A 25,171-nucleotide genomic window follows, 5' to 3' on the forward strand; every position below is an offset into this window, starting at 1 on the left:
CAATATTATATTCTACACAAAAAGTTATTAATAATTTATGCGAAAATATTCAAACTCTTTATTTAAATCTTATTTTAAATTAATATATAAGCAATTAAGAAGCACACTTATACAATTCAAAGTATAACACTTTTAGTAGTTCTATACAGTGTAAATTTTGATTAGACGAAAGCAAAAATCCGAAGATGGTCAGCTTGGTCGGAGCAAATACAATGCAAAGTTAATTTTCTTGTTTACTTCAGTCTTCATTCTGTTTTCTGACTACACTGCAGATGGTTGTGAGTGTTGACGGGTTGTTGAGAAATAAGAAATAAGAAACGAAGTATAAAGTTATAAACGTTTGCTTTTTTGTTAACAACTATAAAAAAGTATAACTAGAATAAACCAAATAACGTAAAATTCATTGAATAAAAAAACAGTGTCTGCGTATGTGTGCATATAAATCTGCTCGCGATATTGTATATTGTTTTTAATGTGGATAATATTTTAGCTGCAGTGGAGTTTTAAGAAAAATAAATTTTTAAAATTCGAAAACATCCAAATTTTTTTTAATGAATTGAAGTTATAAAGTTACGAAATGCAAATAAAGTGAATTGCAAGCTAAAATATGAAGGTGTTTCGTTTCTGCGCTTGTGCCACACAAAAGTGTGCCAGTGTGTGTTTACCCGCATGAAAATTGCTTAATACAGCACTAACTGAATATTGTGTGCTTTGTTGTTGCCTAATTTGTTGCTTTGAAAAGTAACTTAAATAAGTTATTAAAGTGTTAAAATAAAAAAGTGAATTGTTGCAATTTAAATTGCAAAGAAAAAGTTTAAAAAAATTTATATTGCTAAAAATACCTATGCACGCAATTCATAATTCATACTCTGTCAAAAAGAAAAGTAAAGAGAAAGCGTGAATGTTTTTAAAAAAATTTTACTTTTACCTCCTAAATTGCATTTAAAAATAATAAATAAAATACTTAAGCTGCTGTTTTATATGTACGACTTCTGTTTTTTTAAGAATAAATACTGAATTTCTGCGTAATAAACAACTAAAAGGTAGTAATTTATTCATTGTTATTTAAGTTAAAACCAAATGTCGTCATCTTAACAACAATTAGAGAAAAAAACAACAATTTTTTCATTGCGAAATTTTTTTTTGATTTTTTCGTTTTTGCTACTATTTGCTACTGTTCGTCTTTGTTTTGTTTTTTGCACTCTCCCTCTCTCTCTCTCTCTCTCATACTCTCCCAATTTTTCCTATGCTGTTTTGTTATTTTCTTCATATCACATTTTGTGTTTTTGTTTTCATCTCTTATTGCAGTTGGTTGGTGTTTTCTATTCGTAGTTGCGCCGATTTCAGCGGTAACCGCGGTTTAACTCAAAAACTATTTTGAGTTTAACTATAAATAAAATAATAAATATATTCCAAATAAATATGAATTAATATTACAAATGCAAATCTTTTGTTTAAAATAGCCAAAATATATATGTTTCTGAAATTTTTTAGTAAGTTTATTTGGTAAAATTGCGCAAAGATATTCCGTTTTATATTTTTATATCGTAAATAATTAATTTATTTTAATTAATTGATCTTAATTAATTGATTAAATTAATTATTTTTGCTTGAAAAATATAAAATCACTATTCATGCTGTTTCCACAATAGACTTTAAATTTAAAATAAAAATTAGTTTTCTTGTATAATTAGTTTTCCATACCATAATTCTTCTATATTGCTAAGAATAAATTTAATATAACATTAACATTCTTTAGCAATATAAGATATAACTTCATTTACTTATCATTAGAAAATTAAATAAAAAAGAACCATAGAAAATAAATATATATATGTTGAATTATTTATGTAGTAACTCAATAAAAAATTCATACAATAGGAAATTTAGCAAATGCAACTATGTGAAATATGAAATTCTAATAAGAATTAAGACAAAATTAAGGAAAATTAAAATTCTTATTAAAAACTTATAATATTGATGGAATCGGCTTAACTATTGATATGACATGCTTTATTTAGAACAGTGTAAACAGTTTCGAAACATCTTAATTTAATTACCCTCTTAAAGAAAATATTTGCCTGAACATTGTATTAAAAATATTAATATATTTTCTATACTAATAATTATTATATATTTTAAAAGATCATTGTATAAACAATTATTCTCTGTATATGATAATAACATGCCAATAAATTAATAAATCAATTAAAAACATTTCAAATACATGATTTATTATAATTTTTTTTCAATCTTGCTATAATTTATACAAATTATTAAATATAAAAATAAACTTGTTTTTCATCTTACTGTTAATTGGATTTATTTTTTTTAAATATTTTATATTCCATTAACAACTAAACCTTTGTATATATATGTATAACAAAATAACAAAAATTTTTAACTGATGTTTGCTCTAAAATCCAATTAACCATTAAAAGTAATTAGTATATTATATTAATTATATATGATAGAAACGAAATGGAAAAAATTTTTTCGATGCATATACATAACATATATCTATGAATCTATAAAGTATTATATTATCTTGCAGTATCTAGGACTGCAACCTCATTCGCGCAACAAATGAACTGAAACCTCAACCTTATTCGTCACAAACGGTGTATAAAGCGTTTTATTCGTAAAAGATGGTATCAGATATCTATTCCTAACGTACATAATTGAATAAAAATTCTTATATATGGACATATATAGTACAATGCTTTAAATCCCTTCTTTTCGTCTTTTACACAAAGTACTTTTGAGATGATTGCTGGTCCTAACGGTGTCCGTTCAAAATATATTATGTTAATATATTTTCTTCTTTCTTAATATATTATCGGATTTGTTGTGCTAAAAGCATGTGCTATTCTCTAATTTTTATATGTGAGTTATAAATGTTATCTAATTTAGTTTTTATGGTTATTGAGAAATGTTTCCTCTCTTTAATCTATTATACATTTCATTATTTTCTAACTCGTAAAAGATAATAAACTCTGTTCGGTGCATTTTGCATTTAACATGACAAACCAGAATTCCATATAAGAAAAGATGTACTCAATAAAATGTAAATATAATAAAAATCAGTTACTTGCGAATTTAATAAAGACATACAATCTTTCAATGTATGTAATAATTGATATAACATATTAATAGTAAGAAATATGTAGAATAATTCGTAATTAGTGAAAAATACTGTTATATGGTTTATACTTACTGTAACCTGTAATAAAATCAATTGTACACTATAAAGTGTGTACTAGTTCCTTTAATCATTTACTAAAGTACGTGATTCAAAAATAAATATTAAATAAAATTACATATGATCTAATTTTGAACTAGCTTCCATACATAATGCTGAATCTAGAATCTAGTAAATTTAAAATTCTATAGTCTCAATAAGAAAAAAATAATAAGACATTAATATAGACATGTATAGAAAAACCTGTAAGATGTGAATAATAATAATATAGTTTTAGTGGTTAGTTTCCTGTAAAACATTTTCTGTAGATTACATTTGAATCCGATTTATAGACCCGATGTTAATTTGCACCATCATATTAAATAGTGCTCACTTAATAGCATGTACGTGCGTTTTCTTGCCATAAGTTTGTTGTGGACCTCAGTATTTTTAATATTAAAAAAATTAAATATTAATTGTTTTAAAAAATTATCACATAATAAAAAAATCCAAAGTTCGTTTGATTAATCTCTTGCTTGGTTTCGCCATTTCACTATAAATGGGAGATATGGGTGTAATCAGAAAGCGAGACGAAGGGTACCAGAAGAATTTTTGCAATTCAAAATTTCTTTTTATGTTATTTAGTTAAATTAATTAAAAATAACGTTTCACTTAATGTATATGTTTATATCATTTACTACAGAAAATTTTGTGGCATTAAAATTCGAAATGTGGTTACAATTACCAGATTACATGCATATAAATTGATGAATCACATTTAGAGGAAAGGAGCATTAACTCACGTGTTCTCTTGAACACACTTTTTAGTGCAGAAGTTCGCATTACCTGGATATTTTGTTCTGCATTGTTTTTTTTTCTTAAGTGCTATTTTCTTTTTCAAAGTCGTGCTATTCAGTGTACTTGCGATCGTCCAGTTATTCCTGGCACTTCCTTAAGAGTTGTAGTTGCAGAGTTATAAGATGTACCAGAAAAAAGGGGATACTTTTTTTATCATCTAATAGTTGTAGCTTTTCTAACAATAAGATTATCATAGCATTTTGATTTTGGTTAATTTTGATTACTTTTTTAATCACTAAGCCGCACTGTATTTACAGTATCCGCAGTTCTGAGTCATAAGTTATAATTACGCTAATAATCGAACACTTGGTAAATGCTATACTTTTCTAGACAATCCAGTTTTTGTATTCAAATGCAAAATAACTTTTTGTCGAGAAACAGATACTGTTTTTATCTGGGTGTTTTTTACCATTAAGTGTTTTTTACTATTATTATTTTATTTACATTTCTGGTTAACATATTTTATAAATAAAAATCTAGTTTTATGAATAATGTTTTCGTAGATGCTCTATAAAAAGGTTATACACTTGATAATGCAAGCTGTCTTTAAGCGAGAAAATACTTTGTGCTGTGAGAGATAGTAATTTTATTATAATAATTAAAAAATTAAAAACAACTGTTTTTTTAATTACATATCGGTTTAGAGTTCAAGCAAAACACGTGTAAAACATGCGCTTATGACACGTGCTTCTGCGGAAAAATGTGAAAGATACATTTTTGGATCTCTCCACTTCATAACTTTCTTGATTCTCATATCCACGCAAGACCAAAGTTTAAATATAAATATAAAAATAATATTTATAACACGTTAAATAAAAGAGTTGTTGAGTTAGTTTCATTAATACCTGCCACAGTTTTGATAAGATTTATTAATTACATTAGCAATGGCGTGTAAAAATACAAAGTCAATAACTGCGACTATGGAAAATGTTATAACTCTTGCGAAATGTGTATAAAAAATACAAATACAAGTCAAATAAATAAATTTCAAGTATTTAAGTAAATAACTCGAGTGTAAACAGCTTACTTCAGCGCTTCGAGTACAGAGTACATGTAGCACCCAAAATTTAAGATGTATGTGTACGAGTTTTACTACTTCAAACTGCCCTTTCGTTTCTCTGGTATTCGTTCATATTCACTCCGCCTTCTACCCACGCAGCTTACTTTTATCTGAATTAAATTTTATATTTCAATACATTATTAATTGCGTTATAAACAACATCCAATCGTTACAGTAAATTTGTGCTGATCTCTTCTTATAGCAGAAGTATTTTTTCTCCATAGTTTTGATGCAGATATTTGCTGATAAAATGTTGTCTTTAATTAAGAATTTTATGTGTTAAATGTATTATCAAATATCTATAATAATTTTTGTAATTTTTCAAGAAACTTGTTTAATCATAAACAGCTGTTTTTAGATATTAATCTTATTTAACATGTACCTATGTGGTTTCTAATAAAAAAATACAACCAATTAGTAATTTAAAACATGTGTTCAAATTACCACTTTGTTTTAAAACGTCTATAACATTTATATTGACTTAGTAATTAAATTCTTTTTGATCAAACTTTTGTTAGTATTCTTATAAGGCTAATTTATTGGACATGATCAGTAGATATTAATTGTGGAGATATATTATATGTGTCTACTGTCTAATTTTGCAATTCTTAACAGCGTTATCTGCTACAACTACTATACCATACTACACATTTGATCTGTCGCATCAGAATGTTCTTTATTATTTTAAGCAATTTTTAACGCAATGAACTATCGACGGATGGAAATGTCAAACTCTTTTCAAGCTTTGTTCTTAATATCTTTTAACTCTATGTTATAACAGCTTGCCCAATGTTTTTGATAATATTTTGCTCTACATATGAAAACCAAATTAAGCACTAGATATAGCATTGGACGATAATTGTATATTAGCAATTTATTATGTATAGTATAAAAGAAAGGTGCTCAAGAATAAGAATAGCTATATAAAAAAGAAAGTTCTGAATAAATAATAAACATTAATTAAATATTATTAAAGAAATTAGAATTATTTGTCAACTGAAAACATCTGTTAACTCGGACTGTGTTTATATTAATCACTTTCATAAGTTTGACAGTGGAAACATTGTATAAAATTATTATTCACAACTAGTAGTGGCAATTTTTTCAAAAAAAACCATCGTCAATTTATATAGAAGGTTTACAGCTGGTTAAGCCTATCACATACCATATGCTAAGTATATATATGCTAACACATACCATTTGCTCCGAGTGTTTGTAACACAAGATTCAGAATTCTCTAAAAAATATATAACTTTGATGACTTCAACTAGATGAATTAATATAATCATGACCATAAGTCTGTCTTCCAGTTTCACTGCATACTTGATTTTAAATAATTATAGTCATTCTTACCTTGTCTTTATTTTGTGGGTTCAGCTCAGACGTGTGTTTGAATTTACAACTTTACTTAGTTGATTCTTAATGTTCAACTTGCTTAACTTTTAGGCTTAAATTAATGGAGTTGAGTTTGTGCCATTTATTGAGAAAATAAAATAAAATAATATATACTAATCCATGGTTTTCAACAATTTGATACAAAATTCTGACTATATTGAAGGTTACACAAGTAATAAAATAATTAATGACTCTGTTTAGATATGCGTAACAACATAAATGTTATAGCATAAAATATTATAATAGCTAGTTCAGAAGAGAACTTCCCTCTTAACCTTGTTCATAAGAACGAGTTTGAAATTGACTCTAACTACATTATTCTGGCAACACTAACTAAATTCACATCAATTATAACTTTAATATTGTCTTAAATGTAATGACATTTTCATACTCATTATTTGATGACTATAAAAATAACAATGGAAGCTTGTAACGCAAACAAAAAATCAAAGTGTGAATTACTTGAAAGCCTCTTCTAATATTAAACCAAATTTATAATAATTTACATCAATATTAAAAGCGAGTTTGTTGATACATAAATTGTCCTTAGTCAAACCTTCATCCAATTTCGTTTAAATGTCGGGCGTTATTCTTCAATAGCCGGGTTTATATAGTTCCTTTTGAGTCGCTGGGTTCCAGTGCTTTGGATGAGATTGCTTGCAAGTAGGTTTAGGTGATTTCTGAGTTAAACTTTGTACTTTTGTGCGCTGCTGACAATAACATCTGTGACTGTGTTAATACGAAGATCTCTATGAATATTTGTGTTTTTCATATATCAAGGGGCACCCACTATTTGCTAAAGGATTTTCGAATTAGCTGTTTGAAATTATTCAATGTTTGATAGAGAAGCAGAGCTCCAGAGTGTAATTCCGTAAGTCTGTGTGGGGTTTATTATTGTATTCTAAAGTTGCATTTTATGAGAATTAAGTTTGGAGTTCTTGTTAATCAGCCAGATTAGTTCTTGTGGTTTGAGTTTCAATTGGGTTACTTTCACTTCTATGTGCTTTTTTCATGTAAGCTTTCGGTCGAGGTACATTGTTTAGTATTTTGTGTCGTAGCATTAACCACTATGTGTGAATATATTATACTATTTGAGTTTATTTAATTCTAATCTGTGTTCGGTGCTCTATAAAGTGGGTATTACACATCATACTTGGTGCGTCGATTTTTGTCGGCTTACATGTACTATATTTGTTGTTTTTTTTTTGTCGGGGAGTATTGAAAATAGTGTCGGCAGTGTATGACGTGTAATAGTAAGCGACGTCGCACCAAGTTGTAACATCAAATATGACGTATAATACTCCTTTAAATTCAACTAAATATATAAGATCTCTTTTAGGTTCAACTAAATATGTCAAATCTCCTGTTAGTTTACGTCAATATAATTAAATTGCATGTTTTTTTTGCTAATTAGTATTCTGAAAGATCACACATTTAATATTTGAAATGATTAAAAGGTATAAATATCTCTAGGTGTGAATGAAGGAGCGGTTGAAATTGTTTTTACCGGCAATTTCAAAACCTTCCATCTCTGCAACAGAGCTTTCTCTATTAATTTTATTTGCAATTAATTTGTATTATGTCTACTACTGCAAAACTTTATGTTTTGTTGTTGCTTTCACTTAATTGGTCAGTCTTATCACGAAATGGACTCTGCACTTTATAAAGAATATTTATTTAACAAACTGAAACTTATATTGTATTTCCATTATATTGTTTTTAATTTTATTGTTAACATTATTTTTCAGAATATTGGTACGGACATTACCACAATGTTTCGGTTTTATACGTATTACCTCATTTTGTTCTTATTTATCTAGAAAATGAACCAGCTGTTCAAAGTCTTCAAAGCATTTCATATACATAAATATTTATTGTTTATTCTATTATCTATTATTCTATCTTTCTGTTGTTTTTCGATGTAGAAATGTTCATGTATTTTTTATTCGATTTGAAAAAAATTGTTTATCATTGCTTTTAATATCTTGAAATATCTTTACCATTTATTTATTCTTTCTTTATAATACTGCTTAGTCATCAACATTATATCTATTGGCTTATTTTCTACCATTCTATTAAAATGGCAAAAATAAAAAATATTAAACAGTTGTTTAATTCCAGAATCAGCTTTTGCTATATGGAAACTTTATCTCTCATCAGTATTGCGTGAACTATTTACTGTTTCTATATAGGTATAAGTACGATCAAAGCTTTTAACCATACTTATTACGGTTTTCAAAATTTAGATCTCTTTTCTGAGATGATTAAATCATTGAAATTTTATAAAATTCTGTATAATTACAATGTATATTTTTAAATTAAAATGAAAGCTGAGCATATTATATATTAAGATAAGATATTAAGATTAAGAGCATATGAAGATATCAACGTCTGTTTTTGAAAGAACATTTTTAACCTTTTAATTTTCTGAAAAATGGAAGGAGAGCACTCTCTTTTAATAAATTTTTTTATTAAATTTTTTCGAAGTGTTACCTTTACCGGAATTTTGTGTATCAGATTTATAAACCCATAAGTCAAACTCATGCCTAACGTGTGTTCAGAAGTAGACATTTCTATTGAACTCGTTTTCTTCTGCATTCATACAAAATCAGCTCAGGTCTGTAAATCTTTCTGTTACTTGTCTAATTTCGTAATAAATTGTATTGACATCAAGGCAATGCATTTTGCATTTTTAATATTTTTAATTCATATTCTACATGACTCTAACGAAGGGAGTGTCTACTGATAATTCTTCTGTTATAGCTTGGTTGTACTATACCATAAGTATATACCATAACTGTTTTTAGTTTCATCAGGTTTTTCTTTTTTTATATTTTAATTTTCTTATCATCATAATAATAATAATGAAATATATTTAATGTCTGAACCTGATTATCACTACAATGTGATGATTTTACTTAATTTTAGAGTTTAAATGTAATTTATTTTATACTTCTTTATAAAACTGTTTACATTCTTATAAAAAAAAATTATCTTTAAACCTCGTGATTCTTGCTAATCTAAATCCCAATAAAAAAAAAAAAATTTTCATTGCAGATTATTCCGCAATTCTGCAACTAATTTATTTAAACATTTTTTCATATTTTGCAACTCATTTTTGTAATTTTTTATTATTATTGTGTTTTTTTACATAAAAAGTATTTTATAAGATTAGAGGATTTGTACAGATGATTTTATCACCTTAAATTAATTTTCTTCTTCTTATGTATAATTATATTTATATATTTTTTCTCTACTATTGTCGATCCAAGCAAAATAATCAGTAACAACACAGCGAACTTTTTGTAAATGAAATTTCGACTATTAAAAATTTTTATCCGAGTTGAAGTTTGAACATCGCATACTGAACTTCATACTATTGGCAAGGCTAGTATGATATTCGCAGGGCCACTATCATTTAAAATTCTTAAATTCCGAAATTTTTTTTCCAAATATGAGTACATACTCATACATATTTTGGCTTTTTAGCATTAAGCAGATCAATTGCCGTTACAATTCTAGGATCTAATGTTATTTATGTTGTAATGATTTAATATATGAAGATCAGAGCTTGAAATATTATTTGATCTGTTTGAAACTTTGCCTATTGTTAGACGAATATGTATAAATCAATTATTCAAACATGGCGAACTGCTTGAAGATGCTTAACTATTATATAGTATTTTATATAATATAAACTAAAAAAAAATAGACCACACGTAGAGCAAATCAGCTGTTTGAATATCTGTTAAAGATGTTCGAATTTGTATTACAAATACCGTAATCCCCTTTATAACGCGGTACCCTTACAACGCAGTACCTTATAACGCAGTACCTTATAACGCGGTACCCTTATAACGTGGTATACGCGATTTAAATCTCCATATAACGCGGGAATTTACACAGTTCATAATTGGCTTCGCGTACCTTTGCACGTGTGTGTACGGGGTATACGGCAATATCCCTACAACGCGTTTTCCTATAACGCGGAACAATCTACCGCGTAATAAGAGGGATTACTGTATTCAAATTTAAGCATACTCGAGTTACTCGAACATCGTAATACTCAAACATTTTGAAACAACAATATATATGCATATGATGTGTACATATTAGATATTATACCAAATTATCATTAATATCGGTTCATATATTAAAATATGGATAGCGTGTAAACTTATAATTGCCGGAGATATTTTTCTATTTATTAAAGCATTAATATGAGTATTACAGAAGAAAATTCGAATTGAGATTGCGAATTGATGTTGTAGATGTAGATGTAGATGTAAAGGGCTTCGAGACATAGACTCGATATATCTTGAATACAAGATTATTGCTGTATATATATTATAATATATTATGTATAATTATTAGGTGTTGTATTCCTTAATAAAAATTCAACTCTTAAATCTAGATTTTGTTATTGAAATTATATAAAACCACAAAAGCGAATGATTTGACTTTTAGTAACAATCATTACATGAATCATATTTTTATGTTTACTTTTGTATCTAATTATATGTCCAGGTTATTACAATAACAATTATTAAATTGATTTTTAACGTCCATTTTGACGAATAAACTAAATTCTTAATATAAAATATTCCTTTTAATAGATAGGTATTTTGAGCAGTAGTAAATTACAACAACGAAATTTTATTATTTATCAGTTAATTGAATTTTTGGATGACCTTACAGCTCTTTCGAGTATTGCTAAATACTTATCATTAGAGGTCTTGGAATTATTTCTTATATTCGTAAATATAGGAATAATTTTTTTGAGACTGCAAGTACCAACGGTGGAAACCGTACCCTGCCAAATTTGAAGCTTAAAGTCAGTGCTCATTACCCAACTGACCCAAAGCCAATAACAATTATTTTAATAAATTGTAATATCACTACCTTTTAAAATAGTTGTAAATTTCGATGTGTAGTATTATTATATACTTTATTGTGTTATTTCCCTCTTAATCTCATTTTTAGGTGCATATAAATGCGTTTTATTGAATACATTTAATTTGAATACAACTCTGCCGTTTAATGTTAATAGATTTAGTATGCAAAGTATGCAGATTTTAAATAGTTTTATTTAATTTAAAAAATGTGAGTAAAAAAAATATCGTCTTTCAGTTGCAAACGTTGCTATTTATGCATAAATATGATTTTTCATAAGATTAGTATCTGAAATTTCGGATTTAAAATCTTGGATTTTCTGTTAGTCGGTATCACTGTACCAAATAAAATTAAAATCTAATCTTTTAAATTTTTATTTTTAAGTGTTCTACGGTGGCACAAATTTATTGTTGTGCAAGAATTTTTGATAAGAAACTTTGTGAATGTAGACCAAGTATCCTATTAACCTGATTTTTGGTACCATAATTTTTTATATTCCCGAAACTAGAAAACTGTTCGAAAAAGGCGTTTTAAGTCGATTGCGCAAAGTTCGCAAAGGTGGTTTAAAAGTATATCTAGAATAGCTTATAATATATGTATGAAGGATTGTGTCAAACTTTTGAATAATTACTATATGTCTATTGCACTAGATGCAATCTATTTTTAAAGTGTTAAAGTAATATTTGATTTGTTTTGTATATTTAAACAAAGAGCTAAGTTTAAATTAACAGCAATTAGTCGCATTTACTAACAAGAAATTGTTTCATTTAATATTACAAATAATGTTACTTATCTAAAGTGAGCATATAGATCTGAGCTAATCATCTTCTTACTGGTTGAAACACCTCAAAAGGTGCTTTCATTTGAAGTGACTTAAGCATCTGTGTGTAACATCGCAAAGTAACGCTGCAATAGTTTTGTTTAAGTGTTGACTCTCAACCTGTCATAATGTGTATTGGTAGCTATAATGTGTATTTTTTGCCTGACAGTAGGTGTTTCAAGGTCACGATGTCGATCAGCACTTCGCACATACCACGGAGCGTTAACCGCATCCCTATGTGTTTGTTTTGAAACCTTTCTATCATATCTCTTATAGGTATGAGTTTTTACACAAACTTCGGGGTTTGGACGCCATAGAGCCATATAGGCTTGTAGACTTATTTGTTAATCATGAGTATTTTAAAAAGTGGAAAATAAAACTGAACGCAGAAAAGACTCGGGCAATTTTTATTAAGAACAAGAAGAACAAGAAATAGAATGGGCCGATACTCTCAAATACCTAGGCATAACCTTTGATAACAAGCACTCCTGGAAAGCACATTTCAAGTCCAAACGAGCTCAAGCTGCCCGAATATTACACTCCCTTTACCCGCTCATCAGCAGCAAAAAGCTCAACATAAAGAATGGAGTTAGCATATTTAAGCAAATTATTAAACCAGGACTACTCTATGGCAGTATAGCGTTTTGCTAAGTGCCAAGCTCTACTTTAAAAATTCTTCAAAGAGGGCAAAATATTGCCTTAAGAAAACTGGTTAACGCCCCATAGTATGTAAGAGGAGCTGATATCCACAGAGATCTGAGAGTGGATTCAGTTGAAAAATACATTAAAGATCGTGCTCTGAAACTATTCAATACAATTGACAGTCACAATAATCCAACACTCAGTATCCTAAAAATACAGCGAAATTTGATAAACACAGGCAGATACAAAGACATCAGATCCATCATATTATAAAGTCCCGTAAAGCCCAGTATTTAGTGTGACTTAAAATTGTCCACAGATAAAATAGAGTAAAGGTGTTGATTCACCAACTCAGACATCTGAATATCAATGAGTTTGTTTTGCTGAAATACTTTGGATCACCTTCCAAAAAGCCAAGTTAGTTTTCTCGATTTAATATTTAGCTCAGTCAGTTTTGTCTTGATGTGTACGTGTACCATCTGAATTTAGCATCTACGTGGGTTTATACCGAGATATTTTGCAGAATTAGCAACTGGAATTATTGAAAACTAAATTTTGATTGATTGATAATTTTTTATATATTTTATCTAATAATTCTAAGTAATTTGTTTATTAAATGTAAATTAATTTCAAGATTTTAATGTAAAAATAATTACATTACATTAATCATAGTTCATTTGACATTATTTATTACAATAAGCACTTCAACTTGAACGTACTAGAACTTAGATGAGACCTTCTTCAGAGGTCAATTTTCCTTTTCCTGTTCTCGAATAAAATTTCAAAATGTTGTCTCTAGTGAAGTGATTTCGTTATTTTAATATGTTTTATATATATAGTTTGTATGTAGTATGTATGTATGTATATATAACATATATTGTGTTGATTACTAAACAACAACTAATAATAGAAATTCTATTTATTTATAATGTAAAACATGTTTACTTTTTTTGCTAAAAACTATTTTAAAAAAAGTATATATAATTTCTGGTGCTTTATTCTGAGCGCACTTGAAAAAATTGCATTTCAATTGTAGGTATGCGGTATGTGGTTTGCGGTATATAGGTATGTGGTGTGCGGTGTGTAGTATGTATAAATCTGAAATACTTATTGTTGTATGTAAATGTGGGAGTGTTTTTGTAAGTAAAAATTGATTTCCTCAGTTTTTGCATTGAATAATTTTACATGAAAGTTGCGCAAATTCAGTTTTTCTTATAAACAATTCTCTTTATTCCATTTTAAAATAATATTTATTGCTGAACACATTTTGCTTTGTTTTTATTTCTTATTTATTATTTTCTACTATTTATTTTCATTGTTATTTTTATTTTTATTTTTATTTTTATTTTTGTATATGAACGAACGCGTTGTTCGTGCCGTTTTATACGCCAGTTGACATTGAAATATTTAATATTATTTTATTAATTTTTTCGCTTCGTAATTCAATTTCGAATGTGTTAAATAAATGAAATTCTCGTATCTACACGAACGAACCTCAATGTGGCGGCTACCAAACAAACAGCAAAAACTAATAAAAAATCAAGCCAAAAACAAAGACAGCAAATTGTGTTAATTATTTGTTTATCTCCAACATTCGTTGCAGGTTAATTTAATTAATATTTCTCAGCTTTTCAGCTTTTCAGTTTTTCTTAACAAAAAAAAAAAAAACTTATTTTCGATGTCGTTGACTTCCTCATATTATTTCATAATACGAGTATAATAATTTTTGTCGGCCGAATTTTGCCGTTTTCGGATCTCTACAATTGTTCCTTGCAATTAATTTTTGCTGTGTTATTATCTCGAAACCGGAATAATCGAGTATCTTAACAAGGTGAAATTGCTGCCAAAGTCAAGTATATTTTTAAAACGACTTGTGAAGTTTTTAATGAATTTCAACTTCAAAATTATCATTATATTTTTTATTATAATTTTTTGTTTTTATTTTTTTATTATTTATTGTTGCTGTTGTTGTTGTTGTTGTTGCGTTTAATAGATAAAGAACTTTATGGGTGTGAAAATAATTTTCAGCTTACTTGAAATGCTTCAAAGGTTATCAAATTTTGGAAAATATTTTTGAAATCTTGTCTTATCAATTTAGATTCATCTCAGTTGCCTGCACTTAAGTCATAAGACATGTCATAAAATTTTATCGTATCTATTTGTGAGTTTCAGTTCAGTTGTGTTATTCGCAATGTTGAAATTGCGATGAAAAATCTCAAATCCGTACAAGCCTCTTAGAAGTGCAAAGAATTCTTAAGTACCTGAAAATTATTAACAGAGACAGCGAAATAAGCAGTAAACATTTGTGCCGCGTATAGAAATAAATGTGTGAATACTAAAAATTATTTAAACAGGTTTTAATCGTTTTATTCATGTTTGATTAGATAAAAAACTTCATCGTTTCAAGGTATTAGCGTAAAATAGTGTAAAAAAAATATTTTTTTAGCGTTCTCTTGAGAATTTTATTTAAATTGAATTAAGGTATTTTTTTTTTTTTATTGAAGTGCAAATCAGTTTCATTTTCTCTTTTTAATATAATTTGCATCTATTTTTTTTTCTTCAATATTCGTGTTTTACTATTTATTATTAATTTATAATTATTTATACCGTTAAATTGCGGTGCTAATGCTAGGTTTGGTTTAAGTGTGAATCTATATGCCAGATTTTATATAAATTGTCTATGAGTTTGTTTTATTACCTTAGGGTTCTTATTATTAGATGCGATTAGGTATGTATTTCTGATTTAAAAGTTACATACTTACACATTACTTTTACCAATTCATTTTACTTCAGAATTTTGTGAAGCTTCTGATATTTCTTTATGGTGTTTGAAAAGTGGTTTCTGTTAAGGCTAGGAAACCTATACAATAGACGAAAGTTTGATAATTATTTCTCCCCCTCAGAGAGCGCAACAACTGTTAGTAAAAGATACAAGTTACTGTTAATCTCAGGTTATTAGCTAATGTCCAGTTATATAGGATTATTAAAATAAAGTCGAGTATACATAACTGATGTGGTATATTTTGATATAATTACTAGAAATGTGATTACCTAGAGTATTCTATTATTTTAATTCAATTTTCACTTTAAGATTGGTAGCGCCATCTATTTAAAATAGTCAACGATTAGGTATTAACAAATGAAATATTTAAACAGATGATTTGTTTAATACTATCATGACATGCTTGTTAGTAAAGAGAGGGTGGGGGTATACAAATTTATACAATAGTCAACACAAATTTTCATTATGTTATACTTAAATGGTCGCTTATATAGGATTGTCACTAACGGACTATTAAATAAAATGTTATACTAAATAAATAATTTTCTGCATATTATCTGTAAGGTTTATTTTCTTTTATTTTTGTTACAAAAAATAAATTTTACATCAATATTCTTTATTTAAACTTAAATTTTAATTCTAAATTATTTTATTATTTTTTATAAAATCGTAATTTATTTAATAAACGTTTTAAATATTATAAATTATTTAATTAGAATACAAATCTCAATATTATAGGTATATTATTGGGCAGAAATCATTTGACCATCTTCTGACATTTTTTGAATGGAATATATGTACTTAATTGTAGAATTCCGTTATTTTTGAAATACTGCCAACTTCTCTTAAGAATTCTATTTTAAAATTAATTTTTTAACAGCAAAGCAAGATTGTAGATATTGGTTCTTTCAAGGGGTATCTAAATTTTCAAGGTGTAGTGGGTAAATATATAATATTTGTGTGCTTCATTTTCCACAATAACAATTTATGTCCAAAATTTAATGACTTTCCATCAAGAAAATATATTGGAACAAAATCTTTTAGTTCCAATAAATTATAACGTTTACTAAAGTGTGATTTAAGGTACATAAATTATAAGTTATATAAAAGTTATAAGTTGTACAAAAGTTATATATATGTAACCTTCAGTATTTTTTAGATTGGTTTTCGCTAATATGATGAAAATTCTGATTTAAAAATGCTTCGTAATCGCTATAACTGCCATTAATTGTAAACTCTAGCGCATTTCAATATACTAGAATCACTAATAAAGCTCAAAATGCTAATTATCAATTATATTTTAAAATAATTTCATCACTATAATATGAGGAGAATGTATGTATATTCAAAAAGGTCACGCTCTAGCTAAAACAAGTGATCTCCAGGTTTCAATATGCTCAAATATGGTCTCATTCTATATCTTGCAAAAATTATTTAAACATTAAATACGTGAGAAAATGATAACACTTTAATAACTTACTAATATAATTATGCAGATTTTCTAAAAAAAAACTTTTATTAAATTAAAAGTGGGTTCTAACTTTTGAATCTCAGTTTGCCTTTATTTTTATGGTATACCAATAAATGAATTCAAATTGATAAATTAATAAAACTAAATTTAACATTATAACCATGTTTTTGTTTTTGTCAAAAACAACGATGAACGTATGTTTTTGTTTTTGCGGTCCTCTAATCTGTACAATGATTGGTATTGCCTGCGATCGCATCTGGTCTAGACAGCCCTGCATTAGAGCGTCAAAAACACTTATGCTCAATCCTTACTATTTTAATTTTTTCTTATGAGAAATGAGAAATATGAGAAATATTTGTCCCAAACCTATTTAAAGTGTATTAGTTGGAATAGTTGACTTTAATAAAACATAAGTTAAGCCCCAATTCATAGTCGTTTTTATGTTTTATGAGGAAAATATTTTGATACCAATTATATTCATCAAATAATGCGGTCAGACAACATAAGGTAATCGAAGAATAATCATAAAAATCAATTAATCGTTTTTAAATCAATTCATTAATTTTCTTATGACTTGATTGTAGCACGCATTAATATTTAATTACCATGCATTATAATTTATAGTTAATTAGGTGTCGAGATTAGTTAATGTTAATTCATCCTTGAATCTAACCAAACAAAAGTTCAGCGGCAGCTGTTCTCAGTATTGTTTACGGTTTAATGTAATTGTTGAGAAAAATTAGTTAATTATTATAATTAAGTACATTTACAATATTAAAGTAATGAACATTGTTCTGTGAAACTTCTTGAAGCAACAATTGTTAAAAGGTTTCTGGTATTTTCGGCACATTGCTGGATGATTCCGGTTTGGTTACAATTTGCGACTTATTTAGAATTTATCTTGAACAATAAAGATTCTTCAAATTTACGCTGATTAAGCAATTAAGATGAAAATTAAAAAAGCACGTAGATAAGATATAAAAAACTAAGAGATATTTAAAAACACCAAAACCATTAATGAGAGAATGTAAACAAAATCGTATTTATTTTTCTATATAAAGTTGAGTCATTTCTTAAATTTTGCATAATTTTTCATTATACTCGTGTTTGTTTATTGTGGTTTTTAATAGTAATTATTTTGTTCATTTTACATTTAATTTCAATAATAAAACCAAAAAATAAATTTTAATTGCTTACTAATTTACATGAAATTTAAATAAAAAAAATTTTTAATTTTAAAATATTCTTTTCAATAAATAACAAATAATTAACTAAAAATAAATAGAAATCAAGAAATGAAACAATAAAATAATGTATCATTATATCATAAAATATAACTATAAAAAATTAAGTAATTAAGAGAGGAATACTAACTCATTCTTCCTTATAATTTATTAAAAAAAAATATTTATTATTTCTATTCCCGTCATCATCAGCCTCTGTTATTAGGATATCCATTTTGCATCACAAATTCATAAATATTAAATGAAAGAGCCATCGAGTTTAGCGTCCTTCAATTTAGCTTTTGTCAAAAATTGTAAATTAAAACATAATCGTTTTAAGTAATTGTATTTTTGATTATAATAATTTCATTTTACTTTTAATAATAACATAATTTTACATAGAAAATTATGTAAATTGTTACTTTGTTCACTTTTATTGGAGGAAATTTGTAATTAAAATGTTGTGCTGTGGTATCCCTTGACATTGCAAAACCATTTACTTATTAAGCTATTAAGTGGTTTTTGATTATTAAGTTAATTAGTTATATTAACGGAAGGAAATTTCACCAATGGAGGATGGAATACAATAAGATAACATAATTCTTGTTTTACCTTGTATTTACTTTAAATATCCCAACTACAATATTTTTTTATATGTAGGTCAGCTGAACCATTTACATATAAGACATTTCTACTCTAATTCGACAAAGACTGTATTATTAAATTACCATTAGAAAGATTTTGCTATGTTTACTGCTGAGTACGCCACATGTCTACATATAATTTTTTTCTATTTCACAAATAATAAATAAATAAAAAATTAGAAAGCTCTAACGTATTCTAAACCATACAGTGCGATGAATCACAAAATGAACTAAAAAATATATGCAGATAAAAGTATCCATGTTATATGAGTTCATAGTTGTTTTACGTGGTTTCCTGTCTTAACGGCTTAACACCCGGTGTTCTTAATGCACTTAACATGATAATGTGGCGACAAACGCCTTACTTTGTTTAAAAACGTAGTACGGATGTTAACAATACTGTTGTTGTAAATTTCGATTTTTTTGTACATTATTTTTGCTTTTGCATTGTTGTTTCTTGTGCAGTAAGAATATAACAATCAGAATGCAATTCGCAACAATAGCAATAACAATGCTAACTAGATTCGGGATGGGTAAGATTTAAATAGAATCAAGATGATAAAACTTGGCCACTACTAAGAAGTGGATACAAAAATCAATTTAAGGTTTGTGTGTGCGGTGTGGGAAGAGAAATGATGGGAAATGTCATGGAGGATAGAATGACAATGGCAATCATTACGACAATATTCTGATCTTAGTTGAGCTAAGACAGTTCTTGCTGCACGGGAAAGTCGTCATTCTTCCTGTGAAATATTGGGCAAGGGTTTGTACATAACTTTATTACCGTATAACTGAAATTTCGAAGAGAATACTGCATCTGTGGGGAGGAGGGCTGTAAGTCCACGTTTATATTCGACCTCATTGATTTCCATTGCAATTTATAGATAAAATTATATATATATAATACATATTGAAAATATTATATATAAATTATACAAAATTAATTGTATAATTGAAACGATTTAGCATTTAATTGTTTTCAATCTAATCTATATGCTAAGAATCTAATGAATTTACTAGATTATTATTTATTGGCCTACATAAAGTGACCGCAATCAAGTTGAAATTTAACAATAAATTATTTATATATTTTTAATTGACACCTTACATGTTATGAGGAAAACTATTCACATACATTCTTATACTTCGTACTAATAATTAAAGAAATTTTAATTATGTTATTAAATGTTGCATATAAAAAGTGTTCAGACTTAAATATAATAATTATAGAATAATATTGAACTTTCGTAAGTAATATTATCGTTAAGTAAGTGCTTACATATAGTATTTACCAACTATTATTTTGAGATAGAAGTGTAGAACTTGCTTAAGATTAATCGCACATGTACTGTACGATCGAGTACTTTCTTTGAGACAATTAATTGATCGAGTGATGTTTAATAACTGCAATATTGAATTAATTTTGAATTTACTGCATTTATTAAAACATGAATATGTTTAAAACTCAATTATATATTTTTTTCAATGTGGTACTATTGTTACTACTAATTAAAATAATTTTATTTAATTTTACGCATTTCTGTTTAATATAGTAAAATCTGTATATGAACAATACTATACTTATATATATATATATAAATATATATATATATATTTATATATATATAAATATATATAATATTTATATATATATAAATATATATAATATATATACATATATTATATATATTATATATATATATGTATAAATTTACACCTTTACTTTCACATAAAATTTATTAAAAAACATGTTAGTTTTTATTTTGATTATTTTTGTGTTACAATCAATCTTCTCGTATAATAATCACTATGAATAAATCAAATGATTGACTTTTTTATCAAAAGGCATCAGTTGCTTCCTGAAATTGTTTTATTAATCGTGATGCTGTGTAATATTACTCAGAAAGTGACTGACATATATAATAATTGGTTGATACTGATATTGATTATGTAAAAGAATTGTAATATAGAAATTAATAAATAAAATGAATTCTTTTATTTATATTGAAATAGCAATTGAAACATTTATACTTTTACTTTCGCTGAATGGCTTTGTGTATTCAGTTTTAATCTCTTCAGTTAACCAATATCATTTTTATAGTGTCATAAACAAATATCAGTTGATAATTTCTTCTATTTGCATGCAAGTCATAAAAAGAACATTCATAACATTAATAAACAAATAAATTACTATACAATTTGCAATAAAACAATAACAATGCAAATTATATTTCCAACAAAATATGTGAATTGACAAGGGAATGAAAGCATTTAGACATAATATATTTTCTGTTTACATTTGTGATAATACACGGATAAGTTCGTTAACAGGGTCTGTTAATGCGAATGAAGTATTCGCAAACGTGTTATGCATAATTTAAATATGCAATCTTTAAATAATAATAATAACTCAATTACTATATCAAACGATATGTAAATATGCTATGTTTGAATGTAGCTCATTATAGAAAAGATGCCAACGATTTATTTGTATTTTTAAAATCCGACAGTCTTAGTAACAATTGCTATATTTTATTCCAATATACATACTGTCTCACTAATACCAAATACATTAAATAGACAAAAATCTATAATAATTTGCTTATACCATATATGTACTTATATATTTGATATTATTTAAAAAGTTATTATTAAAATTAGTGTAATTTACATATAAAAAATTGTACGCAAGAATATAATTGAGTCATTTGAAAGAAATATACTTAGTTTAAATGAAAATAATATATCGACTAACTTTCTTAGAAATATCTAAATTTATTCTAAAAATTACAATGAAGCCTATAAACAAGTTATATTTAAACAAACCAGATACTTAAGTACTTAAAATCTTTTTAACTTTTTTGTTATACTTAATATTGTCTACAGTCATTTAAAACGATTTTGTATCTGAGTTAAATATAAAATCTATATTTTTATCTATATATATATTTATCTATATATATATTTATCTATATATATATTTATCTATATATATTTATCTATATGTAAAAATATTACAACTAAATTATTGGATTTTACATACTCTATGTTGCGCATATAAACTATATCTACTGTGCAGTTTCATTTCATTTTGAGGGTTTAACAATGATAAAAAACCGGACGATCAACTATATGTTTCCAAAAACGTAAGGAGAGAGCAATACACAATTTGGTCTTGAAAATAATCTAGCGACTTCTTTGAGATTTTCCTTACAGATATCAGTCTTATATGTAGTATATTTGCAGACAAGTAAGATTGAATATTTCTCTCAATGACATGCATCAACGCAGTAAGGATAATGAAGCATTTTTGCCTACTTCTTCTAGTTAGATTATCAGCTATTACATTGCCTGTACGTCCTGATATTAATAGTATTGGTAGATGCTGTATTATACGTACCTAGTTTGTTCAAGATACTAAATAATTTTTTTAAGCAACTTATACCTGTTTTATGAAAGCGTGATTGCCTTGATTAAACGTCATATAGCTGTATTCGAAGCAAAGATGAGATCTAAAAACCTTTAAAAATGTGTGGGTTATTTTAAGTTCCAGGGAATGAAAAATTGTGAACGTTTGATTTTGTTATCTGGAACTCTGTTATGTAAAATGTATGTTACCATAGTGAAATATATATCGCTTTCATCTACAAAAAATTCGTCAGCCTCTAGGAGAAGGAGCTCATAATAGAGCAGTTTGATTGTAATTTATACATTATTATGTTGAAGCTATTTGAGCCAGTGCACTTGAGCACTTTTACTCTTTCGTAACTCGATGTATTATTAAAACCCCTCTTTACGCCTTGACTGGATTATTGTTTATCATTTCATCACACTAAGCAATAATTGACCTCAGGTCTGCATATCTCCACGAGGAGCCTGTAACATAATTTATACATATTTTCTGTAAACTAAGAGAGCAGTAAATCTGCAAATATTAATATTAGTAGTAAAAATAGAATTATTAAATTTTAATTTTATTCTCATGCCTATTCTCTCAAATCTAAATTTGAAATCTTAAATCTAAATATTTACTTGAGTTATTTAAACAAAAACTATTAATAATTTATTTTATATTTACAGGTAAGACTGAACATATAATATACTTGAACTAAAATTTATACGTGATTTGTAAGTATGACGAAGGTTACTACAACTCAACTAACTTTACGTTATTTTTATTTATCATATATAATTGTTATATGTAAAATGTGTTATTTCGTGTATTTAATTGATTGTTTTTATTAATCGAGTGTCATAGTACAACTTCATAATCATTGCTTATCACTTGCACAAAATTATAGTGCAATCTTATCTGTATGAAAATTGTCATTATTTGTTCTTTTATGATTTCTATAAATTTTGTGATGATATGAAAATAGATTCTTATCTAAAGTGTGGAAATCGTTTTAATAATGACAAACTGAACAAATTTAAATTTAAACTGCCTTTTTTATGCGTAAATTCTTTCTATTTATTATTTAAATAATGTCATTATAATACTGGGAACCTGCACCTATGCAATAAATTAGATGGGATAATTATAACTAATATATTAATTATCTATAATGTCTGTTTTTTCTTTTTGAAATTTAATTATATTGTGTCGATTGTCTTGAATGCGGTCATTGTAATAGTTCTGTTTTTTATAACATATTATTTTTTACATTACAGTCAGAGAAGCGGAAGCCATTTGCGAAGACCTTTAAAATAAAAAAAAGTTAATTTATATATTATTATTTTAGATGATAATTCAGTGTAAATATGCATTTTTCTAAGCACTTCAAATGCACACATGATTTTTAATGTGGATTTTTAATGCATTTAATTAAATTGTGGTTTCTAATTAAAAATTAATGACTTGCTATAAAATAATTATATTTTGCATTTTACACTTGTTTAAATGCAGTTTTATTTATAGTTCAAGTAACTTAAAATTCGCAAATTTTTATAAATATTATAGTTTCATAAACAGAAATATTTCACTTGAAATTGTTATATGCAGATATTGGAATAATAAATTTAATTACTAAAAGTAAATATATTAAAAATTTGTTTAACAGAAAAAAACATTTATTTGGTTTTCATTAGTAAATTAAAATGATTGTTCCACTTTATAAACACAATATTAATTAATTATTACCATTGATTTCATGAATATATTTAATTTTTCAATATCAAGCAATATTTATTTGCTTTTATCCCAGAAACGAAAACGAATTAATTCTGAAAATTTTTATCTTTTATCCTAAAATCTTTGTAAAATTTTGTGACATTGATTTAGTATTATGTAAGAAATATTTTCTGTGATAGATTTTTGTCCCTATCATATACCATTTTGCTTACATCATATCTATAAGAGATATCCGTTGTCTCTGGATAACTTTCCGATTACTCCACTAATTCTTATTTAAATAGTGTAATGAAAAATGTTAAAAAAATTAAAATAATAATTCCCCGTAATTAAGTCTATGTATTTACTTCTGCCTATATATTATGCTTTATATATTGATATTAGTAACACTTATATTGTTTACCTTTTAAATTTTTCCAAAATGTTAGTGTATCTTGAACGTTTTGAAAACATTAAAAAATCTATAAAAGTGTTTTCAGATTCCGTGATGTTATTGATAGACATAACATACGTACATTTTCATACAAGCAAATTTTTATCAAAGTGAGTACCGCGTCGATTAGAATTAGAAAGAAATGAATATTTTTGAATCTAGCTTACAGATATTCAATAACAATAAAAAAAATTTATATTTGCGATTTGTATTTTTGGGTGATATATTCTGCCCAGCACTATGCTTCGAAGATAAATTTCCATTCAGCTAAGAAGGCTACTAATCAAAGCGACCAAATACTGTATATTAAGGTTATAGCACCTGTATTATATTATATGAAAATTAAAAAATCATGAGTAGTATAAAATATAGTGTGTTATTGAGAGGTTTGAATAATAAAATTTGAAAAAAAAGTAGTCTAAATGACGAAAAAGAAAGTTTTCATCAATCTATAGTGCATTTTGTCACAAATCAAAAATAAAAATAGTTGTAGTAAACGAACTGCTTCCCCACTTAGCGTATTCTCCAGAATCCGGTCCCTATACAGCTACTGTATATCTATCTCTTTGCAAACTTCGTTGAAATGTGCTGAAAGAAGTGATTTAACTTGAATGATCGTTAAAATAAACATTTGTTTT

At 26.4% G+C, this 25,171-nt stretch overlaps 1 protein-coding gene across 1 annotated transcript in view; it reads left to right on the top strand.

Moving 5' to 3' along the window:
- The first annotated feature begins 14,661 nt into the window (after positions 1 to 14,661).
- The window catches only part of LOC119675084 (serine-rich adhesin for platelets), an 87,793-nt gene continuing 77,283 nt past the window's right edge, over positions 14,662 to 25,171 (top strand). The window contains exon 1 of the mRNA XM_038086273.1: positions 14,662 to 14,680. The gene's annotated coding sequence lies outside the window, so the exon portion shown is untranslated. The remainder of the gene's footprint in view (positions 14,681 to 25,171) is intronic.

The sequence above is a fragment of the Teleopsis dalmanni genome, chromosome 2, assembly GCF_002237135.1.
Source record: "Teleopsis dalmanni isolate 2A chromosome 2, ASM223713v2, whole genome shotgun sequence".
In the NCBI taxonomy this organism is placed as follows: domain Eukaryota; kingdom Metazoa; phylum Arthropoda; class Insecta; order Diptera; family Diopsidae; genus Teleopsis; species Teleopsis dalmanni.